This window comes from Toxotes jaculatrix, chromosome 16, assembly GCF_017976425.1.
Source record: "Toxotes jaculatrix isolate fToxJac2 chromosome 16, fToxJac2.pri, whole genome shotgun sequence".
Lineage (NCBI taxonomy): Eukaryota > Metazoa > Chordata > Actinopteri > Toxotidae > Toxotes > Toxotes jaculatrix.
Window position 1 is genome coordinate 2,704,444 of NC_054409.1, and position 12,667 is coordinate 2,717,110.

The following is a 12,667-nucleotide window of genomic DNA, read 5'->3' on the forward strand; positions in this document are numbered from 1 at the left end:
ACATTTAAAATTCATAGAATCGAGGTTCTCTTACAAGATGGCGCTGCACAAGCAGCTGCTGGTTACGACAGCTCTGCCTCATCTTTTCTTACTTGTAACCTTTTCTCTTGTCTTTTGCTGTGTTTGTTTTTTTCTTCAATGTGGTCAAATCCTGGCGCAGTTGTGCACTGAGGGAGACTACTTTTGTTACATTTGTATTTTGCTTTTTACTTTTTTCCGAACTTTTTGGGTGCCAGTTGGGTGACTTCTTTGCTTTCACTCAGGATCAGCTGTTAGCTCTACGCAGCACTGCTCTTCTCTACGCTGAGAAACTGGAGATTCCTGCGTATATACAGAGGAAAAGAAGATGCAGCAGAGATTCAAGATTCAAGATTCAATACTTTATCGCCAAACAACGTCGTTAGGGATTTGTTTGGTGAGGTCAGTGCAATTACAAAAACATAAATCATAAATACTCACACACCCACTGAAATTAGTAGCAGCATACGTAATGACAAAAGAACATATCTATAAGACCTAATAAAAGAAGTGCAAGTTCAAAATATAATAAAATAACTAGAATACTAAAATACTAAAATAATAGTGCCAATCCACAACAATCTATAAAACCTAATAAAAGAAGTGCAAATTCAAGTATTATAAAATAAAATAGCTGAAATACTAAAATACTAAAATACTAATACTAGCTCACAACAAAATAATAAAATAAAATGTAAAATTAATAAAAACAGAACAAACTGGTCTAAAGTGCAAGTTCTAAAGTATTAAGAAGTCGGACAGCACTGGGATATGTGCTGGTCTGGAATCTGGTTGTTCTAGTTCTAATGCTCCTCAGAGTACAGAGAGTTAAAAAGGCAGTTTGCTGGATGGGATGGGTCTGTTAAAATCTTGAGTCCTTTTCTCTTTAGTCTGGTCTCATAGATTTCAGACAAAGATGTCACCTCTTGTCCCATGATCCTGGCTGCTGTGCACACTTCACCGTTCAGCTGCCTTTTCTCCTCTGAAGTCAGACTTCCAAACCAGACAGTGATGCCAAAAGTTAAAATGCAGCTCGATAAAAGTTAAAATGCAGCTCGATAAAAACACAACATGCCTGGGCCCAACACCCCCCCACTTTTTTAGTTGTTTCAAAAAATAGAGTCTTTGGTGAGTTTTCTTCAGGGTGGCATGGGTGTTTGTCCATTTTAGGTCTGCGGAGATATTAAAACCAAAGAATCTATAGCTGTCCACCTGCTGCACTTGTGTATTGTTCATTAATAGTTCATTAGTACTGACTGGAATTAGCAAGAGAGATCACATTACTCCTGTACTAACTTCTCTTCATTGGCTTCCTGTAAAATCCAGAATTGATTTTAAAATCATTCTCCTTACATATAAGGCCCTCAATGGCCAGGCTCCTTCATATCTCAAAGAGCTGATAGTACCATATCATCCTAACAGACTGCTTCGTTCCCAGAATGCAGGTTTGCTTATGGTTCCCAAAATCTCTAAAAGTAGAATGGGAGGCCGAGCCTTTAGCTATCAGGCCCCTCTCCTATGGAACCAACTGCCAGTTTGGGTTCGGGAAGCAGACACCCTCTCTAATTTTAAAACGAAGCTTAAAACCTTCTTGTTTGATAAAGCTTATAATTAGTTGTAGTTACAGTCCTAGTTATTTATTAAACTTATAGTTAGTCACAATTATCTCTATAGACACTGTTACAGTTAAGGATATAGCCCTTAGTAGGGCTGGCTCAGGCAACTGAATCATCCCCTAGTTATGCTGCTATAGGCCTAGGCTGCTGGGGGACATCCCATGATTTACTGCACACTTCTTCTTCTTTCTCTTTCTCTCCTCAGACCCACTCTCAAATTTATTAGCCTTTATTACATGTCATTAACTCTGTGTCCTCTCTGTCCCGTAGCCCTGTGTTTGTTTCTCTCTGGTCTCTCTTTCTCTGTACCTTTCTGCAGGTACCTCTGGCTCCGGAGCTGCATGTCCTGTGGTCCTGGCTCCACCCACCTGCTGCTGTTTATTATTTACAATGATCTATTTCTAACATGTTTAATGTTCCATTCTGCTACAGATAAATATTGGATTAATATTCTTTGCAAACTGTAATGTAAATAATTACCAGTCATGACAGCTTTTTGCCTCCGTGCTCTGTTTCATAATTCTAATCTGCTGAGCACACATTATCCAATAACTGTTCACTAACTGTAATGTAAATACTGACCCACATTGTCTGTATTATGCTGCATGTCTTTCTCCCCCTCTCCTCCATTCCTAGCTGCCCTGTCTTCCTCCTTTTCCTCCTTTCACCCAGCCCGGCCATCGGCAGGAGGGTCCCCCATCTGAGCCAGGTTCTGCTCAAGGTTTCTTCCTGTTAAAAGGGAGTTTTCCTTGCCACTGTCGCCTTAAGTGCTTGCTCTGGGGTCAGGCTCTGGGTCTCTGTAAAGCGCTTTGAGACAATTTTGATTGTGGAAGGCGCTATATAAATAAAATTGAATTGAATTGAATTGAATTGAATTAATAGTGGCTGATGAGCCTCCCTCTGCTTACGGAAATCCACCACAAGTTCCTTAGTTTTGCTCACATTCAGTTCCAGGTTATTTGCATTGCACCAGTCCACTAATGTAACAGTCTCTTGTCGATACATAGTTTCATTGTTCTCAGTGATTAAGCCCACCAGTGTGGTATCATCAGCAAATTTGAACAGTGTCACAGATTGACAATGAGCAATCCAGTCATTTGTGTACAGTGAAAACAGGAGGGGAGAAAGTGCACAGCCCTGTGAGGCCACGTGCCAGTGGTCAAAGTATTCAATACCCTGCTGTTGACTTTGACCACCTGAGTCCAGTCTGTCAAAACGCCCAGGAGGCTAACCACTTACACATTGACTGTTCAACCCCCATGTCCAAAAGCTTGTTATACAGTTTGGTTGGTGAAATTGTATTAAAAGCAGAGCTATAATCGACAAATAGAACTCTGACATAGTTACCAGGACCATCTAGATGTTGTAGAATAGTGCGCAAACATATACACCATCATCAACTGACCTGTTAGCTCTATATGCAAATTGGTCCAAAAGAGTAAAAGCAGTTCAGAACCAAATGAAGCATTTGGTTTGGCTCATTTAAAATTTTCTATGAGGCAAAAAAAGTTCATAACATTAAAGTCTTTACATGTGGAATAATAACCTCAGCTGATCATTCTCAGATATGGTTTGTTCACATACAGTGACCTCAGAAAGTAGACCAGTTTTTTAATACATTTTCAAATGAACCTTTGCACTTTCTCTCTCTTATGTTTCACCCTCCACCTCTGCCTCACCTGCAGTCTCTCTCTCTCTCTCTCTCTCTCTCTCTCTCTCTCTATCTCAGTCATGTGTTAGACACAAATACTTAAACAGACACACATCTCATCTCATTTTTCACGGTAAGATGGAAATATTTAAAACAACTACTTTGTGTATGTGTATGTGTATGCGTGTGCGTGCGTGCGTGTGTGTGTGTGTGTGTGTGCCACACTTTTGGGCTGAACATCTTGATCTTGTGTGCTTAGATATCACATCAAGTTAACAAACAAATCATCTGAACAAAACATTTCACTAAATGAACTAAACTAGACACTGACATGAACTACTAACATGTATTGACTTACTGAAAACCTTGGAGCTGATCTGGACTTTCCTGTAGTTTCCTCTTGTCCTTGTAACAGCAGTAGCTCCTCCCTTCCTTGTCAATAATTGTGCAGAAATATCTGAGTGCTTCTTTCTTCCTAAATCATGAGCTTGTCTGAACTTGTCTCTGGCTGTGTGTCCACTTACTGCAGCCTGTGACATCAGGCTGTAGAATGTTGATACATCAAAGGCATCAAAGGACAAACACACTCACACACACACACACACACACACACACACACACACACACACACACACACACACACACACACACATATGCATATACATATATATATATTGCTACACTGCTCAACATTCAGACTCTGAGACTCACACTCAAACCAATCCCCTCAGCAGAATTCAGCTTGTTGCTATTAAACAAACAGCATCAGAGAAAAGTGAGCAAAGCTGAGAGCAGGACAGCCATGAACAGTCATTCTACCACAATAAAATAATTATGAGTTATCTGTGTGTTGTACCACCAGAGCTGAAGTGAAATCAAGTTTCCTCAGTCTCAAACTCACAGCACATGTACCAATGATCTTCAGCAGGGTTTAACTGACACTTCACACCGTCAACATGAGCAGAGATAGAAACATCAAAGGCATGAAAGGACAAAAACTCACACACATACTACTACTTATATCTTTGTGAGGACACTTGCTGACATAATGCATTCCCTAGCCCTTACCCTAACCCTAACCAAAACCCAATTCTAACCCTGAAACCAAGTCTTAACCCTCAAACAGCAACATGAACACAGATGGAAACACTGCAGAGCTGCTTTGGATGGTTTAACAGGTAGAGATCATCAGATAATGGAATGACCTGATACCTTCATCTGTATCCATAAACACATGGAGGAAATCTCCCAAACACAAACTTAACCACAATGTGATTCACAGTTAACAAACACACTTGCATGTAAACTCTCACACCAGCATAAAAATAAGTCATTGTTTTAGGATCTGAAGAAGAAGATCCAGGATGAAGGAAATCAGGAGACAGGAGCCCCACAACAGAAGAGAGAGAAATAAAAGAAATACAATTAAAACACAAACTTACAAACAGATGAAGAATCACCTTAAAGTCATTGTAGTAAACAAAGTAAGTTTTGTTTCTGGACCCAGACTGAGAAAATACCAGTAACTGATTATAATGATGAAATAATGTTGGAGAGAAAAAAATGCTTCCTCCTTCCATCCAGCCTGGTTATTTTACACCTTCTACTCCCAGAACATGATGATATAGTGTCAGCTTTAACTTTCACCATCAGCTTCCTACTTGATTCAGGTGACAGGTGTAACTGTTATCTCAGTGTGATGCAGAGAAGAGACCAACATACAGCAGGACTCTGTGGATTTAAGGTCTAACAGCACAAGATAAGTTGAACGAGATCTAAAAGAAACATGAGTCAAAATGATTGAAGGAGGACTTACTATGGACTGACAGGAGACAGAAAGACACTTTCCAGTCATTTCTACCAGCAGTCAGCAGACAAACACTGATGAGAGCACCTTTACACCTCACTCTGACAAAAGAGACACAGCCCAGTTCAGCCTCTGCACAGCTCTGAAGGATAAACACTGCTGTGACTGTATTTACAGTTTTTCTCCGTTGGTTTGGCTCATTTTTTGAAACAGAAATTAAATTCTTAAAACTATAAGATCATTTGGCCAAACAGTCTTACAGTTCTGCACAACATTACAGCTCACTAGAGAAAGCTCATATCTCTCCCAAAACTGTTCAGACATGCTTCAAAACTAGATTCCTTTCCCATATAAAGAGTCAGAACCATCAAAATTGCAAAGATCCTTCTCAATTGCTTTGCCTGATTTACATTCACTTAGTGCTTTTGCTAAAATAACCTGGATGGTTCAGCACAACACCATGGATCACCTGCAAAAGCTCATCTCTCCCAAAACAGTTTACATGTGTCAAAACTAAATTCCTTTCTCATAGAAATAGTCAGTGCCCCCAAAGTGCATCTTCCCTTTGGTATTGTGTCAGCACTGCAAGTCAGAATGTCTAGATGTTTTGTCACTATGGCAGAGGTCTAGCTAACAGAATACAATTATGAATAAAACTGAAAAAAAAAGGATTTCACAGTATGAGCAGCCTCCAAAGTTTGACATCACACACACTGCACTCATACGGCCAAGGAAATTGTAACCATTTTTATTCACACACATAAAGTAACCTCCATACATTAGAGTACATAAAAAGAAAATGTATACAGTATTCTGTACATGTACACAATATAAACACAAACAAAAAACAAGAAAAATTATATCTAGCCTACAGTGCTGTAAACAAAGTTTCACAGCTACAGTAATACTTTCACTGGTCGCTGTCGTCACCCTCCCTCTCCTGGCCATCCACGCGCTGCTCTCTGTTTGGCCATAGATTTTCTTCCACATCGCAGCAGATATTTTCCCTTGCAATGCAGTGAGGGAAGAAATGGCTCAACCACCCCCTACACTGATCCCCTGTGATGTCCTCGCACGCAGCACCCATTGCATGGAGCAGGGACCTCTGGTCTTGAGCCTGATGTTCATACACTCTCCACCTCCAAGCGGAAAAAAACTCCTCAATCAGATTGAGGAAAGAAGAGTATGGTGGTAGTAGCTCTGTAGTGTCAGATTTTGTGCAATATGTTTGTATATTTTTTCTAAGTGTGCAAATCCCTTTGTGTTCTGTTTTATGTTCTGCTTATCCTAGACCTGATTCTCTGTTTGCTTCTGTATCTCACTCACCCCCTCCCAACTCTATCCCTCACACACACACAGCTCCACTATCTCAACCCCAGGTATATAATATGATGTATCTTTTGAGATTTTCAGATGCTCCTGCAGGACTTCTCATGCTTATAGACTATTTGTAGAATAAAGCTTTCTGGACTCAACCTCTCTGATCTCCGGCACCTGATTGACTCTGTGCATTTTTCTCTGAAGAAGATTTGAACACTTAGAATTTTTCGAGAAGACAAAAACTTAAGAGAGATAAGATTAAGGTGTGGGGACTCGGCCGGACCTGGACCCAGCTTCAACTGGCCCTTGACTGGGTCTATCGCCTGGCCTGAAAAATCCACATCAAAATTGGCGAGCCAGCCAGGAGGGGTATCGGTCATCGGGACCTGAACCGGAGCAGATTCATTGCTGCATTCCAGACCACGGTGCACCAAATCTAAGGTAAGCAGAGCTTTTATCTGCATAATTTATGAGTGTCTGGATGCAGTGTTGAAATCTCGCCCGGGTAGGGTAAAGACCTGTATGACTCACCCCTAAAAAACCTGGTGTAAACCCAAACAAAAGCATAAAATTGATTGTATAAGAACCTAGTAAGTCTGTTTTGAATAAGATTTGAAATAACACTAAAAGGCTGATTAACTTACATATTGAAGTAAGTTAACAGTACACGGGAGATCAGACAAGTTGACTGCAGCTGTATGTTGTGTGTCTGAGTGTGAGTCCAGTGTCTGACGAAGCCACCACGGTGCGGATAAGTGTGAATGAATAGCAGTGTGTGAATGGAGAAATTGTTGCTAAATGTTGCTTTTGCGCTCTGGTTGATTGTCTGCTTAATGTTTGTGGGAGGAATATTTTGGTTGGCAGTACATGGAAGAGTAGACTCTGTGTAGTGCTGCATGAAGTCTGAGCGAGACGAAGCAGAGAAAGGAGGGGCTCGCTCAGTGTGTGAGAAGGAGAAAAAGAGTGCTTACAGCTTAAGCTTAAAGAAAAAGGAAAAAAGAAAAATATATCCACTGACTGTCCTGGAGTGAGAGGGCTGTTTAAGTGGACTAGACATAATTTATAGTGCCTGTGATAACACTTTCTGCTCTGGTGAGAGAGAGAGCTGTTTGAATGGGATATGGGCCATACCACCTAGGCAATAAAGATTTGTTTAGGATTGAGTGTGGGTGTTAGTTGGCCTTGTATGGCTACCGCTCTCAATGTATAGAGGCCTGCACGGGTAGAGATATTTTAAGGACCCCCTATGGATACCGCTCTTAAGGTAAAGAGGTCTGCATGGGTAGGGGTGCTCTAACAATCTCTGCGGATACCGCTCTAGACGTTTAGAGGTCTTAAAGTGTCTTAAAGAAAACATACCTTTTGCGGCTACCGCTCTCAAATCCTAAATACAGGTTGAGAGGTCTGTACGGGTAAAAGAGTATTGTGCGCGCTACCCTGTTGTAGTGAAAAACAGGAAGGGTCATCTTGGGATGGTGATCGCTTGCAAGCAAGCGTCCGCGTTGACGTGAAATTGGCGAGGGCAATACTGATCAGTTGTTTATAGTGTACAAATGAGATTGCTCAGATAATTGTCTGTAGCAGGTGTATATAAAGTGTATATATGTAGTGTGTAGTTGTTTATAGCTGTGAATGTGTTTGTGACTGCTGGAGAGAAGGAGCAGTGTAAATAGTGTAAATAGTGTAAGTAATGCTGAAAATCTGGGTGATCAGCTTTCTATTATACATTTAATTTTTAGGGTAATAGCATTTGTGACATTCTTACTATTTCTTAGTGGGGTTATATGGAGAAGGGTTGAAGACATTAGCTAAAAAAGAAAAATCAGCTGAAATAGTGATAAAACAGTATAATAAGCTATATAGTAGTTATATCAAATATAATTATCATAAGTATATCGAAGGATCCAATGATAATATAATAATAATAAATAAATAAGCTTAATACTAAAGTTTTTTAATAAACTATATTAACTAAAATTGACGGATGGAAGATGAAAGCAGTAGTGAAGACGAAATAGTGTCTTCAGCACATTTTGTACAGGAAGGAGATCCAGAAACACGAGGGATCAGAACTCATTTTTGGCTGGAACGAACCTATAAAGACAAAAATGGTGTAGAGCAGTGGCAAGATGATTCTTTAATCAGCCTAAAACTGTGGAACATAACAAAATTTGTCAATCTGTCTGCAACAATAAAAGAATTTCCAACTGTAGATTGGCTTCAAGCACTGCACAGGCTTTGGACCCCTAACTCATTGGCTCCCCTACTGGAGCAACTGTGTAATGATCCAAGGGCAGTAGCAACTGTGCCATTAAAACCACTCTTAGGGATTCCTAAAGATGCTCCCCTAGTGGGACTTAACAGAGGATCAGAGAATCCGAGACTCTGCATTTCAGTGGTTCCCAGGAGAGTGCAGTGGGAAACAGGAAAATTTGGCTGGCTGGTCAAAGAGCCTGGTGAAGACGGAGAGGAGAATCTGAGATTTGATTACAGACAAAATATAAAACTAAAACCTGGCATTACTGCAGATAAAATTCTTGTGATAATAAAAACTAAAGCAGAATACGAATCAGAAGTTCCCAGATCTGCACCCAGTGAAGCCAGACAGGCATACATGGGGACAAAGGTGACGAAGGGAGTTGGTGCGTTGACGCCGCTGGAGTTGGTGATAAGACAGCAGCCAGACCATGAAAAGCAGATTAGACTCTGCATGAAGAAGTGGCACAAGCGAACCACCGGACGGCTACAACGGCCTAAGGAGGGAACCTTCATGGCAGCCTGTTGTGATGAAGTGGAAGCAAACATTAAACATTATAAAGGTACTGCCACTAGCAACAGCAGGCTAGGCAAAAGAGCAAGGGAGAGAGAGGTATTAAGGTGGTTCAGGCAGGAGGGGCGAAGGCATGTGTTAAATGTAACACAGTTGCCAATAGTGGAGAATAAGCAGGTCCCTGCAAAAGTAAACACAGGGGACACACACACACAGTCAGAGACAGAAAAGAAACAACACAATCAGCCTTCGGCCCCACAGTGGCCTGAAAAGCCTCCCCCTTATGCCTCTAACCTAACAACGCCACCGTCAGGACAGTATCCCCTAGTGCAGGTAAAAGAACAGCTTCAGGGACAGATTAAAGGTGAACTATCAGGAAAATTTACATTTCAGATAGAGAGACAGCCTCAAGAAGAGGGAGAGCTAGACAGTGTGAACAGCGCCCCCAACAGTGTGAGGAGTGAGAGAAGCTGTGTAAACAGGGAAGATCAGAGATCCCTTAACCTAAGACAACACATCACAAGCCACACCCCAGGAGTGCAAGCTGATAGGGAAAGCTACACAGCAATTGAGGAAATCAATCAACAAGAAAAAGAAAGAGAAGAACGGCTGCAGTACATGCTGGAACAAATGGAACTTGAAGAAAAACAAAAAATGGAAAAACATCGAGCTGCAGCTGAAATGAAAAGGAATGACCCTGCCAATCGAAACATGCAAGATGAGCCGCCATCACATAACACTCTAAAAGAAGTAAACCTGGAAGCAGTATCTGAACAACAGCAAAATGATATGATGGAACTGCATCTGAGTCAAGTTGAAAGAGAGGCCAAGAAACTGGAGGAGCAGAATGAGAAGCTGTTGGGCCAATTGAGGAGATCAACTGCAGAATCCAACCCACAAGTGGTGACAATGCAACTGTCAGGGACTATGACCTCAGACGGTGACAGGTGCATGGCACAAGTGCGACACCAACTGGCTACCATGGAAGACACCCTCTGCAAGCTGAGTCATCAAAGAGAAGAGAAAGAACAACCAGCTAGAAAAACGCAAAATAAGAAACCACAGAAACCAGTTGAGAGACAGCGAAGTGTGCTCCGCAGTGGAAAAGAATTCCATCCACGTGAGAAAAAGCTGTACAAGGGAATAGATGACTTGCAACGGAGCGTGTTCCACAATGACCGAGCGTATCAAGAAGATACTGATGAGAGTGACACTGACCAAGAGCAAGACAACCTGGACCTAGAGCCTAGCACTATGTTTCCCATAATGACAAAGCCCACTGGTCAGCAACAATATGTGCCGTGGTCATTCTGTGACATGATAGGTCTAGCTGACAGATTGCCTGACCTTACAGAAGGAGCTGGTAAATGGATCACAGCCTTAGAGGAAAGCACAGCTGGACTGACACTGGCTTTGGGAGACATTAAAGCATTGCTTATGCATATCATTGGAAAACACACAGCAGAAGAAATCCTCCAAGGTGCTGGGCTAGTTACATTGGTCAAAGGTAACTCTTCAGATCATGTTGGCTTCAATGCGCATCGCAACAATGTATGGGCAGAACTGCGGAAACATTATCCAGAGAAAATGGATCCATCAAAACTAGAAGGAGAAATTTTGAAAACAGATGAGTGCCCAGCAAAATTCTTACATGCATTTCAAAGAAAATGGCGAGAGGAGACTGGCAGTGCTTGGAACACTAACAGCACCACTGAAAGTCTATTTAAGGTGATGGTAAAGAAGGCTATGCCAGCAGAAGTGCAAAAACGGCTGGAAAATGTGGTTGGGCTGATGAAAATGGACTGGTCTTTGTTTGCTGAATATCTCATACATCATGTGGAAAATGTGCGAAAAGAGAAACAAAGAGAAGAGGATGCTCACAGACTGATGTCTAATAAGCTGACCCAATTACAGCTGACAGAATTAAACGCAAAACAGAAGAAAGATAAAGCCAAGACCCAAGCACCAGTGGTCACAGTGGAACAGCCTCAGTCTCAGCCCCAGTCTCAACCACAGCCAACAGTAAGGGAGGTCCCTCAATTCCCAACCATGCAGCCCACACAGCCGCCACGATTACCACAGCAATCACCATTCCAAGCACCAGCTCCACAGCCAGCTGCTCAGGCAGAGTCTGCGCCAGCGCCATTGCCACCAACAGTCCATGTTCATGTTGGATCTCAGGAGCCATATGTCAACCGATTCAGAGGACAGACAAGGCCCAGGAGAGGCCTATTTCGTCGTCCCCAAGGAGGAGGACGTCCTCTGCACCAAGGAGATCATCCTCGATCCACACCTGACCTGAATACTGGTCCAGACGACAGGAATGTGTGTTGGAGATGTGGCCAACAAGGTCACCAAAGAAAAGACTGTCTAGAGAATCCATGGACAGGGCCAGCCCAATACTGGCCTTAGGGAGGCCCAGAGAAACCTGAGGGGAACGTAATGGCACCAGCAATTTCATCACAGCCACACGATGAGCCCACAATAACTGTCACTATACAGGGACAGGACCATGATTTTATGGTAGACACGGGAGCAACATATTCGTCAATAAAAAGTACTGACTCCCATCTTCCTCTCTCTGGCTCATCAATAAAAACTATAGGTTTCTCTGGGAAAACTCAAATTATTCCCCTCACACAACCAGTCCCCATGCTAATAGCAGGTAAAACTATTGTGGCACCGCTTCTCTATTCTGATCAAACTCCCATCAACCTCTTAGGGAGAGACATTTTGTGCTCACTGAGAGCTAATGTTATGTGTACACCAGATGGAGTTTGGTTGGATCTGCCTCCAGACTCTTCAACTTCCCCAGCCATGATGATGTCATCCTCTGTGGTCCAAAATGCTGTAACAACAGAAAAAGCAGCTGTATACTGGATACAATTAATGCAAAACTCAAATTTGGAGCAACAATGGTCCCAGTGGAAAATATGGGCACAAAGTCAATTCAATGAAGCCAATGAACCACGACTTCCCCTGCATTGTACTCTTCACTATGACGCACAACAGGAACATGTGGACTATGATGAATGTTGGCGAGAAATGATTAACAACAAAATCTATTATCTGAAAATTCAAGACATATACATTGGTCCTCAAGGAGCTGCAGCTGCAGTACAGCTCCCACCTTAACTGCAACCCTGGTTCTCAGTCCCAGGTTCTGCACCTCACATTACGCTGCTGATAGCAAAAGACTATGAATCTCATGACTTAGGACCAATGGTGAAATCTGTGTTGCAAGTTCCTGAATGGCAACAAACTTCAAATAAAAACCTGTATGTATCTGCAGACGGGTAATATCTTAGAATATCACTTAGCACATTCAATGAGGGACAGGCAGAAAAAGTTTTAACTATTAGAGAAACCCTTAAACAATTACCATTCACTGTTGAACATGAAAGTTTACTTAGACAAATACCTTCACAAGTATTTTCACAACATAAAACAGATGTCGGGTTAGTGAAATCTGCACAGCCTGTTCG